This window comes from Pan paniscus, chromosome 10 (assembly GCF_029289425.2).
Source record: "Pan paniscus chromosome 10, NHGRI_mPanPan1-v2.0_pri, whole genome shotgun sequence".
NCBI lineage: Eukaryota > Metazoa > Chordata > Mammalia > Primates > Hominidae > Pan > Pan paniscus.
This window is the reverse complement of record NC_073259.2, coordinates 120,780,155-120,805,688: the sequence shown is the minus strand read 5'-3', so window position 1 is coordinate 120,805,688 and position 25,534 is coordinate 120,780,155. Positions and strand designations below refer to the sequence as shown.

General features: G+C 41.7%; 1 protein-coding gene across 9 annotated transcripts in view; it reads right to left on the bottom strand.

Annotated features, from left to right (window-relative positions):
- RPH3A (rabphilin 3A) overlaps window positions 1–25,534 on the bottom strand; it is a 320,980-nt gene that overhangs the window by 182,587 nt on the left and 112,859 nt on the right. Inside the window, exon 1 of one of the 9 annotated variants that reach the window (XM_057299536.2) lies at window positions 2,658–2,677. The exons of the other annotated variants lie outside the window; for them this stretch is intronic. The gene's annotated coding sequence lies outside the window, so the exon portion shown is untranslated. Of the gene's footprint in view, window positions 1–2,657; window positions 2,678–25,534 lie in introns of those variants that run through there. 9 annotated transcript variants of the gene reach the window in all.

Sequence of the window (25,534 nt, the reverse complement as noted above, 5' to 3'; positions counted from 1 at the left end):
CTTGCACAGTTGGGCTTGCCTTCTTTAAATTTTGCCAGTACCAAGAAAAGAACATGCCTTGTATGGCCTACTAGTCCCAGGAAAAGGATAAGAGACAAATGAAAGAGAATCACTCCAGCCAACCTGCAAACTTATGAGCAAGAACCAAACATTTGTTGCACGTCACTGAGATTTAGAGGTGGTTTGTTACACAGCAATAGCTAACTGACACAAACACCATAATTTACTGTCTCCTGGTTATCATAAATCTTCATTAAAACTGGAAGGAAAATCTTGTTCTTTTAATTTAGCATGAGCTACCAATATTTACAGAACAAAGAAACAATATGGCCACCAACATGTGGAAAACATCATCTGCCTGCCACAGTCTGATAGCCTAAGATGTATTGGCTGGCCCCCATGTCATCTATCATTATGTTCAGATGCCTAGCTTGATTACCTCACATGAAAATATTCAGTCTGACATTGAACTTTGCAGGATTTAATCAGTTCCTCCTGAAATCTCCAAAGACACACATACACATGCATGGATGCATGAGCACACGTGCGTGTGCACATACCACACACACACAAGGGTCTCACTGCCAATCATGGAGAGGAGACAGTTGTCAATCTCAAACTTCAATCTGCTTCTGTGCCATAACAAAGAGATTCAGAAAACAACCTGAGTGCAGAATGAGCCTGAAATATGTTGTGGGGACAGAAATTCTGACTTGTCTTTTTCTTCACATTATTTTGGTGCAATGAGGAGAAGGAAGAAAAGAAAAAAGCTATAGGCTCGAAGTTAAACTGACTCAGAAAAGAAAGCAGGTGATACGTGAGGAGGAAGACTAATGAACAAAGATAGAAAAACAAGGTGGTGGTGAGATTCAGCATACACAAAGTTCTGCAGCAGTATCTAATATGGCTTCTATCAGTATGATAAGATGGGCAATCCCTTAATCAAACGTAAGAAAACAGATTGGTCAACTTCTCCCATCTTCTCTGTTATAACCTCTTACCCCATAGTCAAAATGTATCAGTCAACTGCCCTAATTTATTGCATGCCATTCTTGTATGCAGATCAACCTATCCCAAAGAGGCTGTTAGTCATTTAGTCATTCCACAAACCTTTATTGAATGTCTGCTACATGCTAGAGCTATGATGATAAGCAAGATAGATATGGTCCCTGCCCTCATGGAGTGTTCAATCTACTGGGGAAGACCATTAGACAAGCTCTTACATACAGCACAATGCACGCTATTATTGGGGAATAAATGGTGCTCTCAAAATGTCATTTGGGAACAGCCTTCAAGTAATGACCATGGGGAATTGGTGCATAAATATCCCAGCTCCCTCACCTCTCAGATGGGATAACTGAGGTATGCGTTCTACATTGACTCAGAGTTTCCTTGCAGGATTAATCTCTGGTGGATGGTTTGATAATGGGTCCTTTATTGAATGCCTTCTCATTCCTGTCTGACTTCCCCATTTCTCTACCAGTGTCAGATCTCAAGATATATATTTAGGAGATAATCCTAGGAAACAGTGGAGGATATAGAGCAAGGTTTCTTAACCTCAGCACTATTGGCATTTGAAGATGATAATTTTTTGTTTTAGGGGAATGCCCTGTGTATTGTAGGATATTTAGCAGCTTTCTTCTACCCGCCAGATGCCAGTAGCACCCCTCCATTTGTGACAACGAAAAATGACATTGCCAAATGACCCCTGGGAGGTGAAAACCACTGGACAGAGCATTACAAATTTATTACCATCTCCAAGATGAAGCCTTACCAACATTAAGGTGGAATCATAAATTCTGTGAGAAGAAAGAAACCAAAGATCTTCAGAAGATTCTTATTTCAAGGACAGCAAACACATGGCACAAATCTGAATATCAGCTGGCTTGTGCCCATGGCAAACATCACCAATCAATTCCTGCTCTCTTTCCTTCTAAGCCTGAAGAGGCTGCTATCTTCCTCTATGCAGAGCTACAGGCAGCCATTACCAATGGATTGAAGTTGGAATGAGAGAATCACATGTTGCTTTCTTTGCCACCCCTGCATTGAATTACAATGTTAGAGAAGAGTCTCCACCTTCTTTCTGCCCCAACATGGCCAGTAGATACAACCTACTCCCCTCAGCAATGCGCAGTGGCAATAGTTCTCAGCTGAAGGAAAGGGCCCACACTCCCCTATGGAAGGGTCAGAATCCTCCTGGGGAGAAAGAGTGTGTATGCATGTGTAATGAAACACTCCCTGCCACAAGTAATTTTGACAGCTCTGATTTGCACCCCACCCCCACCCCATCCCCCATTTGGGAATCATTGTTATAGACTTTAGACATAATTCCCTGGGAAGAAAATTTTTCTTTTCTTCTCTACATTTGTCCTTTAAGAAAATATGAAAATGTTACTTATTCATGGAGCCCTTGATGTATTCCATTTGCTTTCATAATCCAAATATGGATTTAAATATGTTTTTAACTTAATGCAACCTGAGTCATAATGGTTTGGTTTGAATAGGTCAACATATACTGCTGGCTAATTGAAGGCAGATCTTTCTCAAGCCCTGGGCTAGAATGAATTTATTTCTCAAGTCATTCCTTCCTTGGGAAAGCTAAGAACTGCACTAGCCAGCACAGTTAGTAGGAAAAATAAATTCCCCCTTACCCTTACCTGTGTGGATAGCAAAGGGGAAAGGGTTCAATTTGATAGTGAGAATCTAAGCTGGTGCTGAATTATGTAGAACGAACGTTGCCTGGAGAAGAGAAAAACAGCCATGCTTCAAAGCAGGGTCAAAATGCTTTCTAAATGGGTAGCAGTACTACATGCCTATTAAAGTGACTATCAACAACAACACAATGACAAGGCTTAGCCAGGACATGAAGCATCTAGAACCCTCATCTATTGCTGGGGGAAATACAAATGGTACACCCACCATGGAAAACAGTTTGGCAATTTGTGATAAAGTTAAACATATGTTTACCATGCAAACCTGCAATCCTATTCATTGGTATTGCCCAAAAAAAAAAAAAAAAGAAAACCTATATTCACACAAAACCAGTACACAAATGTTTGTAATTGCTTTATTTACAGTTACCCCAAACTGGAAACAACCAAAATGTTCCTCCACCAGAGAATGAATAAACAAACCACAATGGAATACTACTGATCAATAAAAAGGAATGAGCTACTAATATACACAAAAACATTGATGTATCTCAAATACATTATGCAAAATGAAAGAAGCCAGATTCAAAGGGATATATTACATATATATTATATATAACACAGAAAATATATATAATTAAAAGTAATGGCAAAAACCGCAATTACTTTTGCACCAACCTAATATATATTACAATATTTCATGTGTATGACATTCTGGAAAAGGCAAAACTATCGGAATGAAGAACAGATCAATGGTTGCCAGAGGTTGAGGGTGAGAGAACGGGCAGCATGAGAGAATTTGGAATGGGGGTGGTGGTTCCGTATATTGATTGAGGTAGTGGTTACGTCACTATGCATTTGTCTAAACTCATAGAACTGTGTACTGTAAAGAGTGAATTTTACTATCTATAAATTTAGAAATAATAAAAACTAAACAAATTAAGATTAGCCCTTCAATTGATTATACCATCCACAAATCCAAAATATCTTAAAATATTTCTGTGAGCCTCATCTGGAAAATGGGGCTACGTTATAGGCCATTATAAGGATTAAATGGGACAAAGAACACAAAGTGCCTTCCAACATAGTAAGTCCACAGCGATTGATGTTTACTATTATTCATTTAATCAACTCTTACTCCAGGCAAAGCTCCAAGAATTAGAGTTACTTGCTTGTCTTTTCCACTAGGCTATAGACTTCTACAGGACAGGGAATATGCCCAATGTGTACCTGTGCTCACCAGAGTGTCCAGTGCCATGCTTAGCACAGGAAAAAATAATAAATTTTCATCAAATTGAACTGTTATGGGCAGAGACCGCTAATTGTCCCCCAACATCTTTCCTCCCCTATTCAATAATAATCCAAAGTTTTAGCTGGAAACATGGCTGCCTAGCCAGAGACTACATTTCCCAGCCTCCACTGCAGCTAGGTGTGGGCATGTGACTTGGTGTGGCCAAGGAGACATGGGTGAAAGTGAGATGTGCCCTTCCAACTTGTGCCTTTAACAGAATGTTTGTGTTGCTGGCTAGAGAGCCAGAACTAGAGCCAATGCCTTGAACCCAGAGACAGAAGTGATATGTGAAGACAGCAGAGGCATCCATCCTCCTGTATCTAGAGACTATTACATGAGAAAGAAATGAATTTATATCTTTCTGAATGCCACTGTTAAAGCAGGCAAACCAGGACTCTAACTCATACAAATGGATGCTCACTGAACATACTGTTCTGCTCCTTCATTCAGTCATTCAGTAATATTTAGTGAGTACCCCATCGTCAGAGGCATTCAAACCAGAGTGACTCCATCTTGTGTAGAGGCTGGGTAACATAAGGCTGAGACCTACTGGGCTGCATTCCCAGGAGATTAGGCATTCTAAGTCACAAATGAGATAGGAGGTCAACACAAGATACAGGTCATAAAGACCTTGCTGATAAAACTGCATGCAGTAAGGGAGGTGGCCAAAACCTACCAAAACCAAGATGGCAAGAAAAGTAACCTCTGGTCATCCTCACTGCTCATTATACACCAATTATAACGTATTAGCATGCTAAGAGACACTCCCACCAGTGCCATAACAGTTTACAAATGCCATGGCAATATCAGGAAATTATCCTATACAGTCTAAAAATGGGAGGAACCCTCAGTTCTGAGAATTGCCCACCCCTTTCCTGGAAAACGCATGAATAATCCACCCCTTGTTTAGCATATAATTAAGAAATAACCACAAAAATGGGCAACCAACAGCCCTCAGGACTATTCTTTTATTCCATTACTTTCTTAGTAAACTTGCTTTCACTTTACTGTATGGGCTTACTCTGAATTCTTTCTTGGGAAAGATCCAAGAACCCTCTCTTGGGGTCCAGATTGGGACCCCTTTCCGGTAACATCATGACAGCTGCTCTGGAATGCCAAGGGGTATATGACTGGTCCCTGCCCACTGTGAGCTCACCATGTAGGTGGGAAGAGAAAAATCTACAGCCAAGAAAAGTTTAATCATTACATACAAATTAAAGTCTTCACATAATGCAAATAATGTCCTAAGACCTTCATTGATTCAACTATTATTTGGTTACCTTCTAATGCTAGGCACCATTGTAGATGCTAGGAATATTATAAGGAAGAAAACAGTGAGAGTCCCGGCTCTTATGGTGCTTACATTTGAGTGGAGAGGGGTAGAGGAAAAGGCAATACATAAATAAGCAAACAAATCAATAAGAAGTTATCAAGCAGCAGTAAGTACCTTGAGGAAAATATAACAATGTCATAGGACAGAGAGAGGGTCTGGGGTTTATATGGAGTGGTTTCAGGGAGGGCTCCTCAAGGAAGTGGCATTTCAGTAGAGAGCTAATGATGAGAAGGAGCTAGGCAAGTGAACACCTGGAGAAAGGGTGCTCTAGGTAGAGGGAAGAGCTGGTTCAAAGGTACTAAGGCAGGAGCAAACCTCATATGCTTGAAATTCAGAAAGAAGATTCATGTGGTAAAAGCATATGGAGAGATGGAAAAATGATGTTAATATAAATGTTCATTAAATAGTACAAACACTAAGAATTGTAAGGAGAAATCGGTGTAGATTAGATATATCAGAGAAGGCTTCCTGGAGGAGGTGGAACTTAAATTGGATGGAGATGCAGGAAAAGGATTTGGATCAGCAGAGAAGAAAAGGGAAGTAATTTTAGAAAAAGAGAAAGAAACATGAGCAAACTATAGAAGCAAAAATAGACCGGCTATACTTTAAATGAATATGTGGATGGTTGATATGCAGCATGCATTCCATTACTAGCCTTTCCTTGTGGCAGACATTGCTAATCAACCGTAGCACTTTTCCTGCAGAGCCTGAGTGTGGCCTTAAATCCTCAACCATCACTCCATCGATTCCAATCAATCCAAGTGCCCTATGAGACAAAACCTATGAGTCTGCCCTGAATTAATTTAAAGGCTCTCTTTACTGCCCAGGAAAGATGGAAAGAGAAAATCCTATACTTGAAAATAACATAATTGGGCTTTTATACTTTCTCACAAGCAACTCAATCAAATGCCTCTTATTCAGCAATATGCAAATAATATAGCTATCCCCCTTCAGCCCTGCACAACCCAGAGACCTAGACCCAAAACGCAAACAAGGCTTTGCCCCTTCTGTTCTCCCATAGGCACACTAACGCTGATGACTGTGCAAGCTGATTCTGCTTGATTAGAGCGAAGCCTGGCTCCTGCACGCACCCTGAGTCCTTCACAGTAACCTGTATGTCTTCTGACATCTTCCTGTGTGCATCAGCTCCTCGCCTCATGAATCACATCCTAAACCATTTTCTTTGACATTTAAAGCCCTGCCTCAAGGTGCACTGCTGTGACTAGATGATCCAACTTCCAGATACAGGCACCCTCCTAAAGGATGGCTGTTCCCAGGGGTCTGCAATATCTAGGAGGCTGCTCGTGCCCTGTCCAGCCTTCTGAACCCATGGGATAGACACATTGGGACAGAATCTTAATGACATTTTCTGAGCACTTATTAGAGACCAGAACGTGTGCCACACACTTCATGTACCAACCACTTATAGGCCTCATGTTATCCCATGAGGGGGGACCCTCTTATTACACCCATTTTACAGGTGGGGAAACTGAGGCACACCGTGATATTAGGCAACTTGGCCATGGTCGCCTAATAAATGTCAGAATCTGAACCCACATCTCAGCCACTGAAGCCAGCTGCCTGGTCTCATGAATTCAATTCTCTCATTTCTCATCCAAGCCTCCTTCCCCTCCTGTAACAATAACTAATTCAAAACAAAGAACAAAACTGATTTTAGCTCAGACCTCACTTACACCATCCCTTGAGTCCTTTCAAATTGGGTGCCTCTCCCCTTTAATTTATTCACGGAACAAATATTTATTGAACATCCACCATATGCCAGACACTGCCAGCTGGTGGGACTCTTTTCTGACTTTGTACCAAGAAATTATCTTACTCTGGCAAAAGCATGAGTCTCAAAACAGCCACACAGCTCCATTGTTTATTGTTAGGCTGCTTTTTTTTTTCCTGCAAATCTTGTGTAATCTCTTTCAATACAAATATTTTCCAAAAATATGGACTGAAACAAGCTTGGCTTGATGGTCGGGGAAAAGATTGTAAAAAAGAAATATGCTCTCTTTTCTACACACTGTTGATTTTACTACAAATCCTTTCAGCTACTTGGTTTTTGAAAATAACATTGAACTAGAGGGACACAGATCAACATGAATGAGTCTCGACCTTGATGTTGAGTGAAAAAAGCTAGTTGCAGAAGGATAAGTATACTTTATTATTTAAATAAAGAAATGTGCAAGACAATACAATAGGTTATATGCAGTAGGTTATATATATACAAATACATGTCAGGCATGGTGGCTTATGCCTATAATCCCAGCACTTTGAGAGGCCAAGGCATGAGGATCCCTTGAACCCAGGAGTTCGAGACCAGCCTGGGCAACATGGTGAGACCCTTTCTCTACACAAAAATGAAAGAAGAAGAAGAAGAAGAAGAAGAAGAAGAAGAAGAAGAAGGAGGAGGAGGAGGAGGAGGAGGAGGAGGAGGAGGGGGAGGGGGAGGGGGAGGGGGAGGGGGAGGGGGAGGGGGAGGGGGAGGGGGAGGGGGAGAGGGAGAGGGAGAAGGAGAGGGAGAGGGAGAGGGAGAGGGAGAAGGAGAAGAAAGAAGAAGAAGAAGAAGAAGAAGAAGAAGAAGAAGAAGAAGAAGAAGAAAAAGTGAGCTGGGTGTGGTGGCACACAGTCCCAGCTACTCAGGAGGCTGAGATGGGAGGATCACATGAGCCCAGGAGTTTGAGGCTGCCATGAGCCATGATCACACCACTGCACTCCAGTCTGGGCAACAGAGTGAGTCCCTGTCTCAAAAACAAAACAAACAAACAAAATATATATACACATACACACACACACACATACACACACACACACACAAGTAGGGGACAAACGAGCACCAAATTCATAATGCAGGCTACCTCTGGTGGGGGCATGAGGGACATGTGATTGGGGACAGGGCTGTGATTGCTTCAGTAGCATCTTAGTTCTTAAACTGGATGGTGAGTACATGGGTGTTCATTATGTTATTCTTTACACCTTTTTGTATGTCTTAATATTTTGTATATTTAAAATAACAATTTAAAAATAGACATCTGGATAATTTATGCGGTTTCTATTAGATTTAAACATAAGAAATTGCCAACATTGGACCATTTTTTGACCTACAAAGGGACAGTTTCCTATGTTCATAACAGAATCTAGATCTATAACACATCAATTCATCCAAATCAACCTTTCTAATAAATCTCACTTATGAATAATGAAGAATAGAAAATCTTGGTCTGGGTGGATTGCGTGCGTGCCTGCGTGCGTGCATGCGTGTGTGTGTTTTCTTTAACTCAAATTAAATACAGCATTCAGATGACAGAACCAAAATTAACCTAAGAACTAAAATGTACAGAGGCCGGGCATGGTGGCTCACCCCTGTAATCCCATTACTTTGGGAGGCCGAGGAGGGCAGATCACCTGAGGTCAGGAATTCGAGACCAACCTGACCAACATGGAGAAACCCCATCTCTACTAAAAATACAAAATTAGCCAGGTGTGGAGGTGCATGCCTGTAATCCCAGCTACTCTGGAGGCTGAGGCAGGAGAATTGCTTGAACCCGGGAGGCAGAGGTTGCAGTGAGCTGAGATCGCACCATTGCACTCCAGCCTGGGCAACAAGAACAAAACTCCGTCTCAAAAAAAAAAAATTGTACAGAGAACAAGGAACGAGGAAAGAGAGATTGCAGCAAAAAGTGGACAGATGCAGCATTCTCCCCAGCAAGTCGTATGGGTTATCACTCCTCCTACCTGCACTGGATAACAGAGCCCGCCCAATGAGATGCCCAGAAGAGCAGTCATTTGTCGTTGGTTAACAACCTGAAGTCCAGTGAGGCAAATTCGTGGCCATTGCAACCACAAGGAAAGGAAAGCTTTATTAGAAGTATAAAACACGCCACTCGTTTCTGAAGTGCTTGAGTAAATTTCATTAGCTTATACCCCCCGAAAAACATCTATGCCAAGTAATGCAACACACTGCAAGAAGAGAGGGAGAATGAGAAAATTACATTGCATTGCTATCCTTTCAACTTTTTGTCAGTTCCTTTCAACTGAAAGTCGTCCCCAAAGAGATGTGCTCCTTTTTTTTCCTTCTCAAGGCTTTAAGGAAGAAACAAATAAACTTTTAGCAGAAAGGAGGAGAGAGGCCCAGGATTGCAGCACAAATGATCAAAGTGAACAAACTATGCTTATATAGGGCAGTTTGGGTATGCACAAGAAACACTCCAGGAGCTTATTAGAAATGCAAATCCCTGCCCCTGCCACTGTTCTGACTCAATAGGTCCAGGAATGAGCCTAAGAACTGTAAGTATTTCATAAGCACCTTGAGTGATTCAGATGCAGGGTGTGTACAGACCTCATCAAGAAAGAAATGTTGTGATAGGAGGATCCGGCTACCCTAAAATTGATCTGAATTCTCCCAAACGCTGTTCTTGATCAAAGAAAGAATAGTTGTTGCTGCCTGCTTGGAGTTCTTCTGAACTTGAGATAACATTCTAAGCTAATTTATTGCATCTCTGAAGTGCCTACTGAATTGTTTCATTCACTTATTCATTCAACAAATATTTATTAAGCACCTACTATGTGCTAGGTGCTGTGTTACATAAGAGACTCATGTTCAAGATAAAAGGAAGGGAGAAAGGCAAAAAGAAAGGGTAATAAAAATACACAGAAACGGAAAAGAAAGGGAAGGGAAAGATTTTTAAGTAATGTTTTTGAATCATCAGGCAGCCCACTGTGGAAACATAATATGTAATTTATAATGACTTCTTTACATATCTTCCTGCTGACTGTACCTGGATTCGCTTTGTTTTCTCTTCTGTATGTTAAGCTCCAGGCAAAACTACCTCATTTGTTATGTACAAGTGGAGTCTATGCACACTAGGGAAGCTCTTGCTTTTAGCCTCTGGGACCTTAAGGACGTGTCACAACACTACAAATATGATTGGGCCTGAAAGGGAACTAGCAGAGGCCAGAGTGCTGTGGCCTGGGATCATGGAATGGCCGCCTGGGGACTTTACAGGGTACAAGGAGCAGCCTCCTGACTTCTCTCCTCCTGAAAGCTTCAAACCGCCCCTCCTACCCTCCTTGGCTTGATCTCAGCCAAACATTCCAACCTAAGAAAATCAACAGTCCCAGTTTGCCCAGGAAGAACGGGGTTCTGGGATGCGGGACTTTCAGCGCTGAAACTACGGTCAAGAAAGGCAACCAGGCCGGGCGCGGTGGCTCAAGCCTGTAATCCCAGCACTTTGGGAGGCCGAGACAGGCGGATCACGAGGTCAGGAGATCGAGACCATCCTGGCTAACACGGTGAAACCCCGTCTCTACTAAAAATACAAAAAATTAGCCGGGCGTGGTAGCGGGCGCCTGTAGTCCCAGCTACTCGGGAGGCTGAGGCAGGAGAATGGCGTGAACCCGGGCGGCGGAGCTTGCAGTGAGCCGAGATCGCGCCACTGCACTCCAGCCTGGGCGACAGAGTAAGACTCCGTCTCAAAAAAAAAGAAAAAAGGCAACCAGCCATGAACACAGGGCCTGGGGAAGCTACAAAAGGAGGATGCTCTGGCTTTGGGCTGCTTTGTGGCCTTGGGCAAACAATTAAACATGTCTGAGCCTCACTTTCCTCCTCTGTAAAGTGGGGGGATAATCAGCGTCCCACTGTGTTATTGTGAGGATTAAATGAACCTTCGTGCTTGCTGTGTTGTCCGCCGGGAAGATCCTCTACTACCCTGGTTTCTTGGTTGGAATGACCCACCTGCAACCTACAAGCTTGGTTTAAACAGCATTTTTTCAGATGTCCCAGACCCCACATTCAAATCACCGGTATATAGCACAGTGCCTGGCACATAGTAGGTGCTTAATAAACATTTGGGGAATAAATAAACAATGCATAGCATGCACAGCACCTGACACGAGAGTAATTTTTTTTTTTTTTTTTTTTTTTTTTGAGACAGGGTTTCGCTCTGTCACCCAGGCTGGAGTGCAGTGGCGTGAGCATGGCTCACTTCAACCTTGAACTCCCAGGCTCAAGTGATCCTTCTGCCTCAGCCTCCTGAGTAGCTGGAACTACAGACACACATCACTAACCCTGGGTAATTTTTTATTTTTTTATAGAGACAGGGTCTCACTTTGTTACCCAGGCTGGTCTCAAACTCCTGGCCTCAAGCAATCCTCCCACCTTGGCCTCTCAAAGTGCTGGGATTACAGGCATGAGCCACTTCTCCCAGCCAAGAGTAAATATTTTTAAATAGCTACTTTTATTATTAAAAGTATTTACTGGAACTAAGAGTGGTCAGGTACCTCAACAGCTCACTTTTTCAACACCTAGTGTGGCAGATGTTCTAGCAGGTCTGTTTTTAAAAATCAAAATAAAATCACTGTCACCTTTGCCATACACACCCATCAAAGGGAGCTGCATTTTAAGAGAGTAAGAGTTCTAGGGTTTTGGTGGTTGTATTGCCATAAAAATAGAGAAAATTTTTTGACAGAAACCTTATATAATTGCTGTTTATTTCCCTTCTCTGTGTCCTGTATGCCTGAACTCCAATAAATGAGAGTAAAAATCAAATCTGTGATAGAGTTTTTATTTATTTTCCTATCTATAGCATTCTTTATAGGATCCAGATCTGGGAGAGAAAGAAAACAAAGGACAAAGGAAAAGAAAACTTGCCCGTGGGACTTCCCAGCCATCCCTTTCACCTGGTACCTTTAGGTCCTTCTATTTTCGCAGGAGGCTCCGATCCCCTGGGCGCTTGATAATTCTCTGAGGTCATGGAGATCAGATACATGGACACTCATCCACCAACAAAGGCTTTCAGACACAAACCAAGCTGCCTCCCAGAGTACAGAGGTAGCGACTCTGCTCATCACTACAGAGGCACTGATGTCACTCGGTGTCCCTCTGGAGGAGCAAATGGACCCACAACCCCACTGCTTTGCTCCCCACCAGCTCCTCCCACACGCTGGTCCTAACGCTTTGCTGAGCACACAGTGGACTCTCCACGAACACTTGCTGCTTGATCCCTTGTACGCCCCCACTTTGGCATCTCATTAATGACCAGCCACTACCTCTGAAGCCAATTCCAGCGCTGGCCCCATCTCTCTTCCCAGCAGCCTTGCAAATGCCACCATCCACCTTGACAGCCCAGAGAGGTTATGTGCCCCTTTTCCCCTCCTGGTCCTGGAAGACTGCACTGTTAACACCATCTCCACAGGGTTAACGAGAATTACATGCCAGACTTTAGATAAAGGTACAGAGAGGGCATTGATCAGGTTGCCATTTGACCTACTTCCCTGTAGCTACTTATGGACCACATAGGCTGTGACATAAACCATGAACTTCCTCATTGTTCCTATAGATGTTAGGAGCCCAAGACTTTCTGTTTGAGATGTTTTCAGAACAGTTGAAGCCAACTAGTCTGAAGATTCCACCAAGGAGCTAAGTCAGCATAAGAATGCGGTTTCTTCAGCTTCCTGTCCCACGACTTCAGCCCGTACTCTTTGACCAATCAACATCTTGGCCCACTACCCATCCAAACTCCTTAAAATTCTAGATCCAAATTCTTCATGGAGGTGGATTGGAGCTTTCCTCCTATCTCCTCACTTGGCAGCCTTACAACTAAGACTTTCTCTGCTGCAACCCAGCATCTAGGCATATTGCCTTGCTGTACATCAGGCAATGGTCCTGGCACCATTACACCTTGACTGTCCCTAAAGAGAAAAGTAAATGAACTTAGGATTAGCTATACTTCTTGAGAAATATAAAATCTCTCCCTGCTCTGCAAATGTCCCCAAAGGCCTAGTCACATTCTGGGATGGCAAATACCCAATGATGTAAACAAGGTGAATATCACAATTGCTATAACTTGTTAAAAGCCAATTACATGGCAGGCACAGAGATAGGCAATATGCTTGTATCTATATATTCTCATTTATCCTGACAATCACCCTATTTGTGGTTAGGACTACAGGCTTTGAAGTCAGACTGATCTGGGTTTAAATCCCAGCCCTGCCACCTATTGGGTGATCTTGGAGAAGTGAGGCAATCTTCCTAGGCCCCAGTTTCCTCACCTGTAAAGTTAGGGTAAAACTACCTAACTAAAGGGGTTGGTGTGAGAAGTCAATGGCAGAATGTATCTAAACCAATTATCATAGTCAATGTTTAGGTAAGGATGTGGATGGTGATGGTCGAGGAGGAGAAGGGACAGGAGGAAGATAAAGCAGTTTGGAGAGGCTAATTAACTTACCTAGGGCCACACAGCTAATGAGCGACAAATATAGGATTCCAGCCAGGTAAGCTCATTTTCAAATGAATTTTTTTAGCATCAAAAGACTCTCTTCAAGCATCTCACAACTCTGAGCATTTGCAGCTTACCTCTTACATGGCCCCATTCTGAGAAAGCTGAAAGAAACCCTCAGTGAGGCAAGAAGCACTGTTTAAAAACCCCTGCCCACTCCACTGCCTCTTGGGGTACAAAGCCCTTGCAGAGAATCAACAATGTAGGTCACGGCTTGTTGGGATCCTCTGGCTTCCCCGGAGAAACCAGGTGTTGCAGCTTCCCCAAATCAAGGGACTCATCAGACTACAAGCTTGTCCTCCGTAAGTTGTGTGCTCACTAGAAGGCCTCTACACCTGTGCAGGAGTAAGCTTAAGTCTGTTTCTGCTCAAATGTCAGTATGAGAGGACATCTTCCAGACTCCAAACCCTATCTCTCTATATAAAATTGAGCATTTCAAAGTTATTATTTGGGGCCATTCAGTTCTCCCATCCCTGGCTTAAGAAAAACAGATTTCTTTTCTGTTACTTGCAAACAAGAATCTTGAGTGAGACACTCGGTCAGGACCACCCATCCACCATCTTCACCTAGCTAAACCTCTACGCGTTATTCAAGGCTCTGTGTAAAAACCACTTCCTAAAGCCATTCTCATTTGTTGAAGTGCCTGATTTGGGGCAGGGTTTCTCCAGAAGCAGGGCAGGAGAATGAAATGTAAGTTCAAGCAGTTTGTTTGGAAAGTGATCCCAGCAAGCATCAGTAGGGAGAGAAAAGGAGAAGAGAATAGAAGGAAGACATTGAAGAGTGCATCCTTGAACCTGTTCTCTGTGGGCGACTGGGGCTTCATTGCACTGAGGAGTTCTGGGGCAGGGAGAAAACATGTCTCAGAGTTATCCCACCTGAAGAGTGGAGAAGCTGGGGTATTTATACTCTAATTCTCATCTGTCATTGGTTGAGGGCCTTTCCTGGCGACATTGACTCCAAAGAACTTCTGCCTGAATCATATGTGACAATCAAGATAAAGTTCTTTACAATTAGTTGCATGCTGTCGGCACATAATAAAATGGTTAGTGCCAAGGGGATATGGGAGAGGCACCAAAAGTGTCTGCTCTAGTCTCCATGGTATCTTTTGTCATTTTATCCTATACTTGTCTTTCATAGCACTATGCAACTGTCAGGAAATGCATACATTTATTTGTTTGGATCTGTTTCTCCCAACAAACTAGAAGCTCCATGAAATCAGGAACCACATCCATCATATTCCCAGCACCTAATAGAGTCTCAAGTCATAGCCATTGAATAATTGAACTAGAAAACAGATGGGTGGATGAATGGAGTGGTGGATGAATGGATGGACACAGTCACCTCTTTAAATTTTAACATGCTGTTGATACACTTAGATTTTAAAACAGCAGTTAAGGAAGAAATATTACCTCTCAAAATATAAGCCTGAGATGTAAGACCCAATCTCAATTTCAATTAAAAAAAGTTTAAATTTAAAACATTTAAAATTTAAACATTTAAACATATTAAACAAGTCAATATGCCAAAACATTTAAAATTTAAAAATTTCAATTAAAAAAATTAATTTTTTAAAGGATCTTAATTTCCTTGTGCATGAAATTGTATTCTACTTTTTTCCACACAATTTTCCATGGGTCTAAATTACCTTCATAATTATCACTGCAGTGGACACAAACAAAACTTTACTAAGAATAGTGTTTATTTTACCATTGAACTATAAACCTCCTCGCACAAATTATTTTTCCTTCTTCTGAATTTCCTTAGAATACCTTTTAAGGAGTAGAGTTACTCTGAGTAGGTGGCAAGAATTTCTAGTTGTCTGTTTCCCAATATCTTCTCCTCTTTGTTCCATAAAAATAGAATTTATAGCTGGACACAAGGCAATCTGGGATAAAGACTACATTTCCCAGACTCCCTTGCAGCCAAGTATGACTAGGTGACTGATTCCAGTCAATAGGATGCTAGCACAAAGGACACATGCAATCTCTGAGCCATGCCCTTAAAGAGAAGGAGCAGATCCCTAACTTTTCCTTTTTCTCCCTTTTAACTGGCTGGCATATGGACATGGTGGTGAGCCATGTTGGACCCTGAGATCAAGAAGAACTCCCATGGTAAGATAACAGAAATGAAAAGATAGTTTCACCACATAGAGCCTCCATACCAGATTGAACTTTTATTTGAGACAGAAGCAAACTACCTAATTTAAAGTGCTGTTACTTTGGGTCTCTACGGCATTCAATTCAGCCAGTCTCATTTTTATGGTTCTTAATCTCCAGATTGTTAGCATGACCCATTTAAAAGATATAATTATTGCAAAATTTGTGTAACAATCTACTGCATATAATGAGTAGGTTATTAAATCTCCACTATGCCCAAGCTCCCCAGGAATCCATCAGCAGTGTACTCTCCCAAAGTCAGAATATTAAAGAGATTCTTAGCCAAATAAATTTTTGAAATGTTGGTCAAAACAAAGCATAGTAACAGGATGTGCTCTGGGTCTCTTCCTGTTGGCCCAGGATCGCAGGAGGTGAGCATCCCACATCAGCAGGACTGGAAGGCACCTTGGGGTAGGATCTCTGGGAAGAAAGAGATGATGGTAGCCTCATTGCTTTCCCAGTTTCTTAGATATATGGGTCCAGGGAGAAGTGGAACCCCACCCTCAAGGAAACCACTCACACCACCTACTCAGAGACCACACTACCAGCTGTGGCCATCAGCACACAACTGAACCTTTGAGCAAAGGGCCACCTTCCCTCTGTCTCTCCATCACCCAGCACCATAGATCTGCACCTTGAAAAGATGGAGGTGCTGAGCGCAGTGGCTGATGCCTGTAATCCCAGCATTTTGGGAAGCTGAGGTGGGCGGATCACCTGAGGTCAGGAGTTCGAGACCAGCCTGCCCAACATGGTGAAACCCCATCTCTACTAAAAAATACAAAAATTATCCAGGTGTGACAGCTTACGCCTGTAGTCCCAGCTACTCGGGAGGCTGAGGCATGAGAATTGCTTGAACCTGGGAGGTAGAGGTTGCAGTGAGTTGAGATCATGCCACTGCACTCCAGCCTGGGCAACAGAGTGAAACTCGGTCTCAAAAAAAAAAAAAGAAGAAGAAGAAGAGAAAAGATAGGAGGAAATGGAGTGAAGAGAGGGGTGTCTCACTGCAAACTGTATGCCTTTCCCTTCAACTCCAAACAGTTGAAGCTGTAGCTCAAGTCTGATCTGGGAGGAGAAGAAGATGAGATTTAAATTCAATTTGAGGTTATAATTGTAATAGGTTCATTGCCCAAGGCACATGGCAAGTCAATATGCCAAGAAACCAGGTTGCAGCAGAGAATGAGGTTTAATAGTAGGGCGGCTGAATGAAGACACAGGAGGAAACCTCAAATCTGTCTCCCTAAGGAGTTTGGGGCTAGGGTTTTTAAAGGTTTTGGGGTGGGCAGATGTGGAGATCATGGATTGGTCAAAGAATGCAGGGTGAAGTCATGAGACAGGGAGATAAAGAAACTGTATTCCCATTGCTGATTCAGCTCCTCTGTGGAGGTTTGTAAGCTGATTGGTGTCAGCATTTCCACTGGAATTCAGGATCTGCTTAAGCAATTCTTAAATAAAAGTCTTATCTAGTGCTATGTTACTTTCTGTTACAAGGAAGTGGGTCAAAGTGCAGCCTGATTAATGCTGAATTATGACTATATTTCTGTCCAAAATTTTTGTTAACTTCATGAGGATGGCTTCAGTACTGCAGTTCTATACTAGAATGGACTTTAAATGACTTAAATTAGCCCAAAAGTTGGGGAATCTGACTGAGGATGGGAAAGTCTATTTTACAATGCTCAGCTGGAAGAATGGTGGAGAATAAATAAAACCTTTTCATTATTTCATCCTCTGTATCATTTATAGCCACAATATGCTGTGTAACAAACCCACAAATAATAAAAGTTTATTATTCACACATCTGACTCCACTGGGAGTTGGTTGATCCAGGTTGGACTCAACTCCACCTGTCTCTCATCTTTCTTGGACCAACAACTACCCCAAGCATGTCCTCAAGGCAATGGCAAAGGTGCAAAAGAACATGTGGAAACACACAAGTCCTCTTGAAAAACAGTCTCAGAACTGGCACATCCCTGCTTCCTCATCCTCTTGAGATACAGGCTCAGAACTGGCACATCCTTGCTTCCTAGTCATTCTGTTGGCTAGAGCAAGTCATGTGGCCCAGCCTAGCATCAGAGGGGACAAGTCCCTCAAAACTAGATGGGAAAGGGAATGTTACAGGGAAGGGGGTAGAATTAAGGCAGTGATTCAATCCACCACACCGTGCTAAGCCATCACTGTTGAATTAACCTAATACAAAAATTTGACCAGTTTCTTTATCAGTTTGACGTGTCAGGTCCTTTAACATGCTAAGAAGAACTCCGAATCTCCACTAATGGCATGTGTCTCACTTGACCAGCAGAACATTTTTGGGGGGCTCCTTGCAGAGAGTTTAGCAAAGGCTCCCACAAGTGGGGCCCAGACCCTTGGTCCAGCTCTTCCCTCTTCTCTTCAGTCACTCTTCTTTACTCCTCAGTTACAGCCATTCCTTTACTCTAGTCTATGGCTGCACAGCACAGGGCAAAGAGCATGAAGGCTGGAGACCTGTTCCCTAGCACCCATGTGGGCTTGGGCAAGCCGCTTAATCTCCCTGAGCATCAATGTCTTCATCTATGAGGCAGGCCATTGTACCTGCCTCAGTTTCCCTAGTGATAATCAAACCAGACCATCCAGGCAAAAGTGCTTTGTGAATAACTCCTGATCTCCTGGGCAAATCTCTCATCCCAGCTCCTAATACTGGGCTCTGACCATAGTTAACTCAAAGAGAATTTGTTGCAAGTCTCAACATCTGGCTATTTTCTTCAGCCTTGACATAGGACCAGAAGGGAAAGTATGGGCAAAGAAGTGGGGAGTGGGAAGAGGTGATGATGTTAGTTTCCTGGAATATTTTAAAACCTAAGAGAGTCTTCATGTAGTTTATGTCTATAAAGTGGAAAGGGAAACAAATACAAAATAACCCTGAAGCTGAGCCAGCTTATCTGCATCTGATGGCAACTTTTGTCCTCCAAACTTTTCCAGACATACAGGCAGGTTAGTTGGTATTCAGGAGGTGGCTGTGCTTGCTAAAACCACCTAGTACTTATCCCAAGTGGAATCCCCTAACTCCTTCTGCTCTGCTCTTAATCGCAAAAATGGAGGTGATGGGGAAGGAAAGCTTACTTCTGATTAATAGCATACAGTACATTTTGCAGTTAATGAACTCATAGCTCAAATTATTTCAAATCATAATTTCAGGAATGTGGGCCCTGCTGTAAGTTTCTGGTTGGACACTGTCAACATAGAAAATGTGAAGATTGGTGCCTGCATCTTGGTTTTCCTTGCTTCTGACGAACCACATCTCTTCTTTGTTATGTTTCATTACTGTCTCTTTGTCTCAAGGCCTTGAACCACAGACCAGTCAGTGCTTGGAATTGGAATAGACATTAGAACTCATTGAGCTAAACCATAACATCTTACCATCTCTATCACTCCCCAATATAAGATTGAAATAACCCACTCCATTTTTGGCAAACATCCTCCCACACTCAGCTGAAATACCTCCAGGGACACAGAACTCACTAAATCTCAAGGCAGTGCCTTCTGCCATAGGATAGCTTCAGACCTGACCTTAGGTGAAACTACCACCCACCTTCTCATAGCTACCTTAGCCCTGATTCTGCTCACTGAGGCCCCAGAAACCTTATTCCCTCTCTCCTATGGTTGTCCTGTGGATAAAAGATAATAAGCATTACATCTTCTCTCTGAGAAATTTTAGCCACCAGGCTTGAACTTTTTCAACTTCCCGCATTGTACCAGATTCACACCCCCATCTATCATTACACCTTTTCCTTACATCTAAAGAGTAAGGTGACCTCTTTTTCTGCTCAAAACTCACCTTTCTACCTATACTCTCGACTCCATCTCCTCCTGCCCTCTCTGTGGCTTTGATGGTTGAAATAAACTTGGGAATCAATTTTTAAAAGAGGTAAAGAAAAGTTTGTATCCCAGTGCATAGCTTGAGAGACTGAATGAATGATGAAGTCATCGACTACAAGATGGAGGGAGAAGGAGGAGTAGGTCTGGGAGGAAGGTCATGAGTTCAGAGTGGGGCCATGCTGAGTTTGAGGTGTCTGGGGACACCGAAGGGAAGAAGTCTAGCAGGCAGATAGACATAAAATCCTGAAGTTTGGGAGAGAGGGCTGTGCTGGGGATGGAGATGAAGGGATCATCAGCCCAGAGAAGGTGGTTGGGACATGAGAATGGATAAGATTGCCTAAAGAGGTATAAAGAGTGACAATGTCAGAGATATCTTTGGAATGGTATTTTGGAGAACCTCAACTTTTAAGAGGTAGGCGAAGGATGAGACAGAGGTTTGAAATGCCAAGGAAAGCCAAGAGAATCTGCTGAAGTGAAATCCAAAGGTGTAAGTGTAGAGAAAAGGGGTGATCAATCATGTCAAGTGCAAAAGTAAAGTCCGGCAAAAGAGCATGTGGAAAATGTCCAACAAACTTGTCAATTAGCAGACCAGGTGCAGACTCGGAGAGTGTAATTCCCATAGAGGGATAGGGGCAGAAACCAACAGCAGTGGATGAGAGAAGGCTGAAGGAAGTGGAAGTGAAGGTTGCAAAAATAGATTTCCCCATTTCTGAGAAGCTTACATGAGAATAGGAGGAGTTTCCGACTTAGGAGTGAAGATATAGTGGGTGGCTGTATGGCTAGTAAAGATGGTCTGACAAAAACTCTTCTCTCTCACCAATCTATAATATCTTAAAAATCATTATATTAAGAATTCACTTGGGGAAGCAGAGGTGGGTGGATCACTTGAGGTCAGGAGTTCGAGAACAGACTGACCAACATGATGAAACCCTGTCTCTCCTAAAAATACAAAATTAGCTGGGAGTGGTTGTGCATGCCTGTAATCCCAGCTACTTGGGAGGCTGAGGCAGGAGAATCGCTTGAACCCGAGAGGCGGAGGTTGCAGAGAGCCAAGATTGCGCCATTGCACTCCAGCCTAGGCAACAAGAGTGAAAGTCTGTCTCAAAAGAAAAAAAAAAAAGAATTCATTAAGGATTTATTCCTTTAAGTCAGTGGCTTGTTCTCCTTGGAAATGTAAAAAAAACTCAGCATGGCTAACAGTTATTTAACAAACATTTATTGAAGTCTTCTTCTGTGCCAGGCATATTGCTAGGCATTAGAGATCATGAAATGGATAAGATATGAAAGTAAAAATAATTGTTAAATTAATTTCCGGCATTCTTAAGAAAAAAGCCAGAAAACCCACCAGCTCCTAGAAGTGTATGTAGACTTTCTTTCATGCATGTTTGACTTTTTATTTTTCACTTTTATATCAACCTTATTGAGGTATAATTTGCATACAATAAAACGAACAGATTTTAAGTGTGCAGTTTGATGAGTTTTGACAAGTGAAACCACCACCCAAATCAAGAAAGAGAACGTGTTTCTATCATCCCCACAAGTTCTTTCCTGTTTCTTTCTCATCAAACCCACCCCCAGGCAACCACTTGTCTGCTTTCTGTCACTATAGATTGGTTTTGCTTTTTCTACAGTTTCATATAAATGGAATTGTACCCTTTTCTGTCTGGCTGCTTTTGCTCAACATAATGTTTTTGAGATTTGCCCATGTGGTCACGTGCATCAGTGGTTTATTTCTTTTTATTACTCAGTAGCATTCCCATGGATGAATATATCCGAATTTATGTATCCATTCACCTGTTGACAGACATCTGTGTTGTCTCCAGATTTAAGGAATTATGAATAAAGCTTCTCTAGACATTCCCAAACAGATCTGGTCATATGTTTTCATTTGTCTTAGATAAATAATTTAATTGTGTGACTGCTGGGTCATATAGTAACTATACTTTTTACCTTAAAAGAAACTATTCAGGCTGGGCGCAGTGGCTCTTGCCTGTAAGCCCAGCACTTTGGGAGGCCAAGGCAGGAGGATTGCTGGAGCCTAGAAGTTTGACACAAGCCTGGGCAACATGGTGAAACCCCATCTCTAGAAAAAATACAAAAATTAGCCAGGTGTGGTGACACATGCCTGTCGTCCCAGCTACCTGGTAGGCTGAGGTAGGAGGATCACTTGAGTCCAGGAGGTCAAGGCTGAAGTGAGCCATAATCACAGCACTGCATCCTGGGCAACAGAGCAAGACCCTGGAAGAAGGAGGAGGAGGAGAAGGAGGGGGAGGGGGGGAGGAGGGGGAGGAGGAAGGGGAAAGGGAAGCGGAAGGGGAAGGGGAAGGAGAAGGAGAAGGAAAAGGAGAAGGAGAAGGAGGAGGAGGAGAAGGAGGAGAAAACTATCCTACCGTTTTCTGCAGTGGCTACACCATTCCCAACAGTAACGTATGAGAGTTCCAGTGGCTTCATATCCTCACCAGCATTGGATATTAATTATCTGTTTTCAAAAGCCATCTCAGTGGGAATATATGTCACTTATCAGCTATGTGTTTTACAAATATAGTCTTTAAGTCTGTGGCTTGTCATCATTTTCTTAACAGTGTCTTTCAAAGTATAGAAGTTCTACATTTTTATAAAGTCAAATTTATCATTATTTTATGGTTTAAAAAGCCATCTCAGTGGGAATATATGTCACTTATCAGCTATGTGTTTTACAAATATAGTCTTTAAGTCTGCGGCTTGTCATCATTTTCTTAACAGAGTCTTTCAAAGTATAGAAGTTCTACATTTTTATGAGGTCAAATTTATCATTATTTTATGGTTTATGCTTTTTTGTCTTAGCTAAGAAATCTTTGTCTAACTCAAGGTCACAAAGATTTTTCTCCTTTTTTTATTAGTAGTTGTAGAGCTTTAGGTTTTACATTTAGGTTTCTGATCCATTTTGAGCTAATGTTTGTATATGATGTAATACATGGGTTGAAGTTCATTTATTTCCACGTGGATATCCAATTGTCCTAGCACAATTTGTTGAAAAGACTATTATTTCTTCATTGGACTGTCTTGGCACCTTTGCTAAAAATTGACTAAATATGTGCGGGTCTATTTCTCAATTATCTTATTTCATTTAACTACTTTTCTCTCCTTTTGCCAATAACATTTTATATTGACTACTGTAGCTCTTTAATAAGTCTTGAAATCAAGTGGTATGAATCCTCCAACTTATTTTTTCAAAACTATTTTGGCTATTCTGGGTCCTTCTCACTTCCATATAACTTTTAGAATTCGTTTGTCAATTTCTTTACAGAAAAAAAAAGTCTGTTTGGATTTTTTTTTTTTGAGATGGAGTTTCACTCTTCTCACCCAGGCTGCAGTGCAGTGCCATGATCTCAGCTCACTGCAACCTCTGCCTCCTGGATTCAAGCGATTCTCATGCCTCAGCCTCCTGAGTAGCCAGGACTACAGGCATATGCCACCACGCCTGGCTAATTTTTGTATTTTTAGTAGAGACAGCATTTCACCATGTTGGCCAGGCTGGTCGCCAACCCCTGACCTCGAGTGATCCGCCCGCCTCAGCCTCCCAAAGTGATGGGATTCAGGCGTGAGTCACCATGCCTGGCCCTGTTTGGATTTTGAGTGAAGATTAAGCCTATAAATCAATTTGGGAAGACTTGACATCTTAACAATATTGAGTCTTCCGACCCATAGTATGGAATATCTCTGCATTTATTTAGATTTTCCTTCATTTCTCTCAGCAATGGTTTATAGTTTTCAGTGTAAAGATCTTTATAGCATTTTACGTCTGTTTCTAAGCTTTTCATGTTCTTGGTACTATCATAAATAGTGTTGTTTTAAAATCTCATTTTGCAATACTTATTCCTAGTATATAGTAGTAAAATTAAATTTTTTATATTGCCATTGTATCCTGCAACCTTGCTAAATTCTCTTATGAGTTCTAGTCATTTTTCTAATAGATTCCTTAGGAATTTCTACATACATGATCATGTTGCCTGAAAATACAGTTTTATTTCTTCCTTTCTGAACTGTATGCCTTTTTCTTTGCCTTATTGCCATGGGTAGGACCTCAAATCCTGACCAGAAGTGGCAAAGGGGAATAATCTTGCTTGCTCCCATATTAGAGGAAAAGCTTTCAGTAGTCAGTTATTAAGTACGATATTACTTGTAGATTTTTCTTAGGTGCCCTCATGTATGCTTTTTAAAAATCTTAAATAGTATCATTGTTACTATTAATATTATAAAGAATAAGCATGTTTACTGTAAAAAAAAAAAAAGAAAGAAAAAAGAAAACAAGACCAAAGCATATGACATAAAATGCTGAAGCCTTCTGATCCAGTCCTACCAATCTCCTAGGCAAATTATTTGGATACTGAAAGAGGTAGAGTAGGAGAGAGATATGATGGAGACCAAAAAGAGAATAGATTTTGTTTTGAAGGAAAAAATTACCTCACCATTTAAAATGAAAAATAACCTGAGTTATGAAACTAGGTTATGAAAAATAACCTAGAGCTGCACATCTTTTTGATGGGGGAATTCTCCTCTTCTCCTGGAGTCCTATCTGAGCCCTTCATTCTGAGTTGGCTCTCTTCTCTGTATTCACATCAAAAGGAATACTGTTCTTGGAGTCAGAAGAGTTGGGATGAGAAGGCACACAACCTAGCAATGAAGAGTCTGAGCTTCAGAGTCAGGCCTACCAGAGGTCCCACCTTCACCATAATTCTTACTTATGTATGGCCTCCCTGAGCCTCCACTTGTACATCTGTTAAAAGGAATGATAATAGTTCAGGTCTCCTGGGAAACAGTATAGAGATTTCTTAAAGAACTAAAAGCAGATCTATCATTCTATCCAGCAATCTCACTACTGAGTATCTACCCAAAGGAAAAGAAGTCATTATGTGGAAAACACACATACACACACATTTACAGCAGCACAATTTGCAATTGCAAAGATATGGAACCAATCTAAGTGTCCATCAACCAACGAGTGGATAAAGAAAATGTGGTCTATATACACCATGGAATATTACTCAGCCATAAAAAGGAAAAAAACAATGTCTTGTGCTGCAACTTGGATGGAGCTGGAGGCCACTATTCTAAGTGAAGTAACTCAGGAATGGAAAACCAAATATAGTATGCTCTCGCTTATAAGTGGGAGCTAAGCTATGAGGATGCAAAGTCATAAGAATATCATGAATTTTGGGGACTCAGGGGAAAAGTTTGGGAGGGGGTGAAGGATAAAAGACTACATATTGGGTACAGTGTACACTGCTCAGATGATAGGTGTGCCAAAATCTTAGAAATCACCACTAAAAACTTATCCATGTAACCAAAAACCACCTGTACCCTCAAAACTACTGAAATAAAAATAATAATAAATGATAACTAGTAGCAAAAAAAACTACTCCAGGTCTCCTGGGATAGAGATGTGACATGTGAGAAGTACTACCTGAATGCAATATGTTAGCACTTTCCCTGTGCATAGCAAATCTTCCATGAATGTGGGCAACCACTGGCCATCTTTGGGCCAATCTCTTAACCTCTAGGACTCCATATAATGGGGATACCCCTACCTGCCTCCCAAGATTATGTGGAAATAAAATGATAGCATAAATATCAAAGACACAGCCAAGCAACAAAGTCAGGCTGGTACCCAGAGGTAGGAATCAGACTTGGCTTAAGATCCATTTGTTCCTTTCACTCAAAATCGATTTCCCAGTGAGCTATAGCACTTCCTCCTTTATTGATCAACCTCTGAAACTGGCCTATATTATTTTAGATAGGCAATACCCTCAATCTTTTAAAAAAGATTTTTTAAATGTGTTTACTCTGGAATAAACAAATTTCTTTTTTTCCTCCTTCAAAACTGTTAACCTTTCCAAATGAAGTTCCAAAATGAAAGCGTGTTTGGTGAACCATCCCATCCTGTGAATTTTGGTTAGGATATACACCAGAAGCAATACCAGTTATCTTAAGTC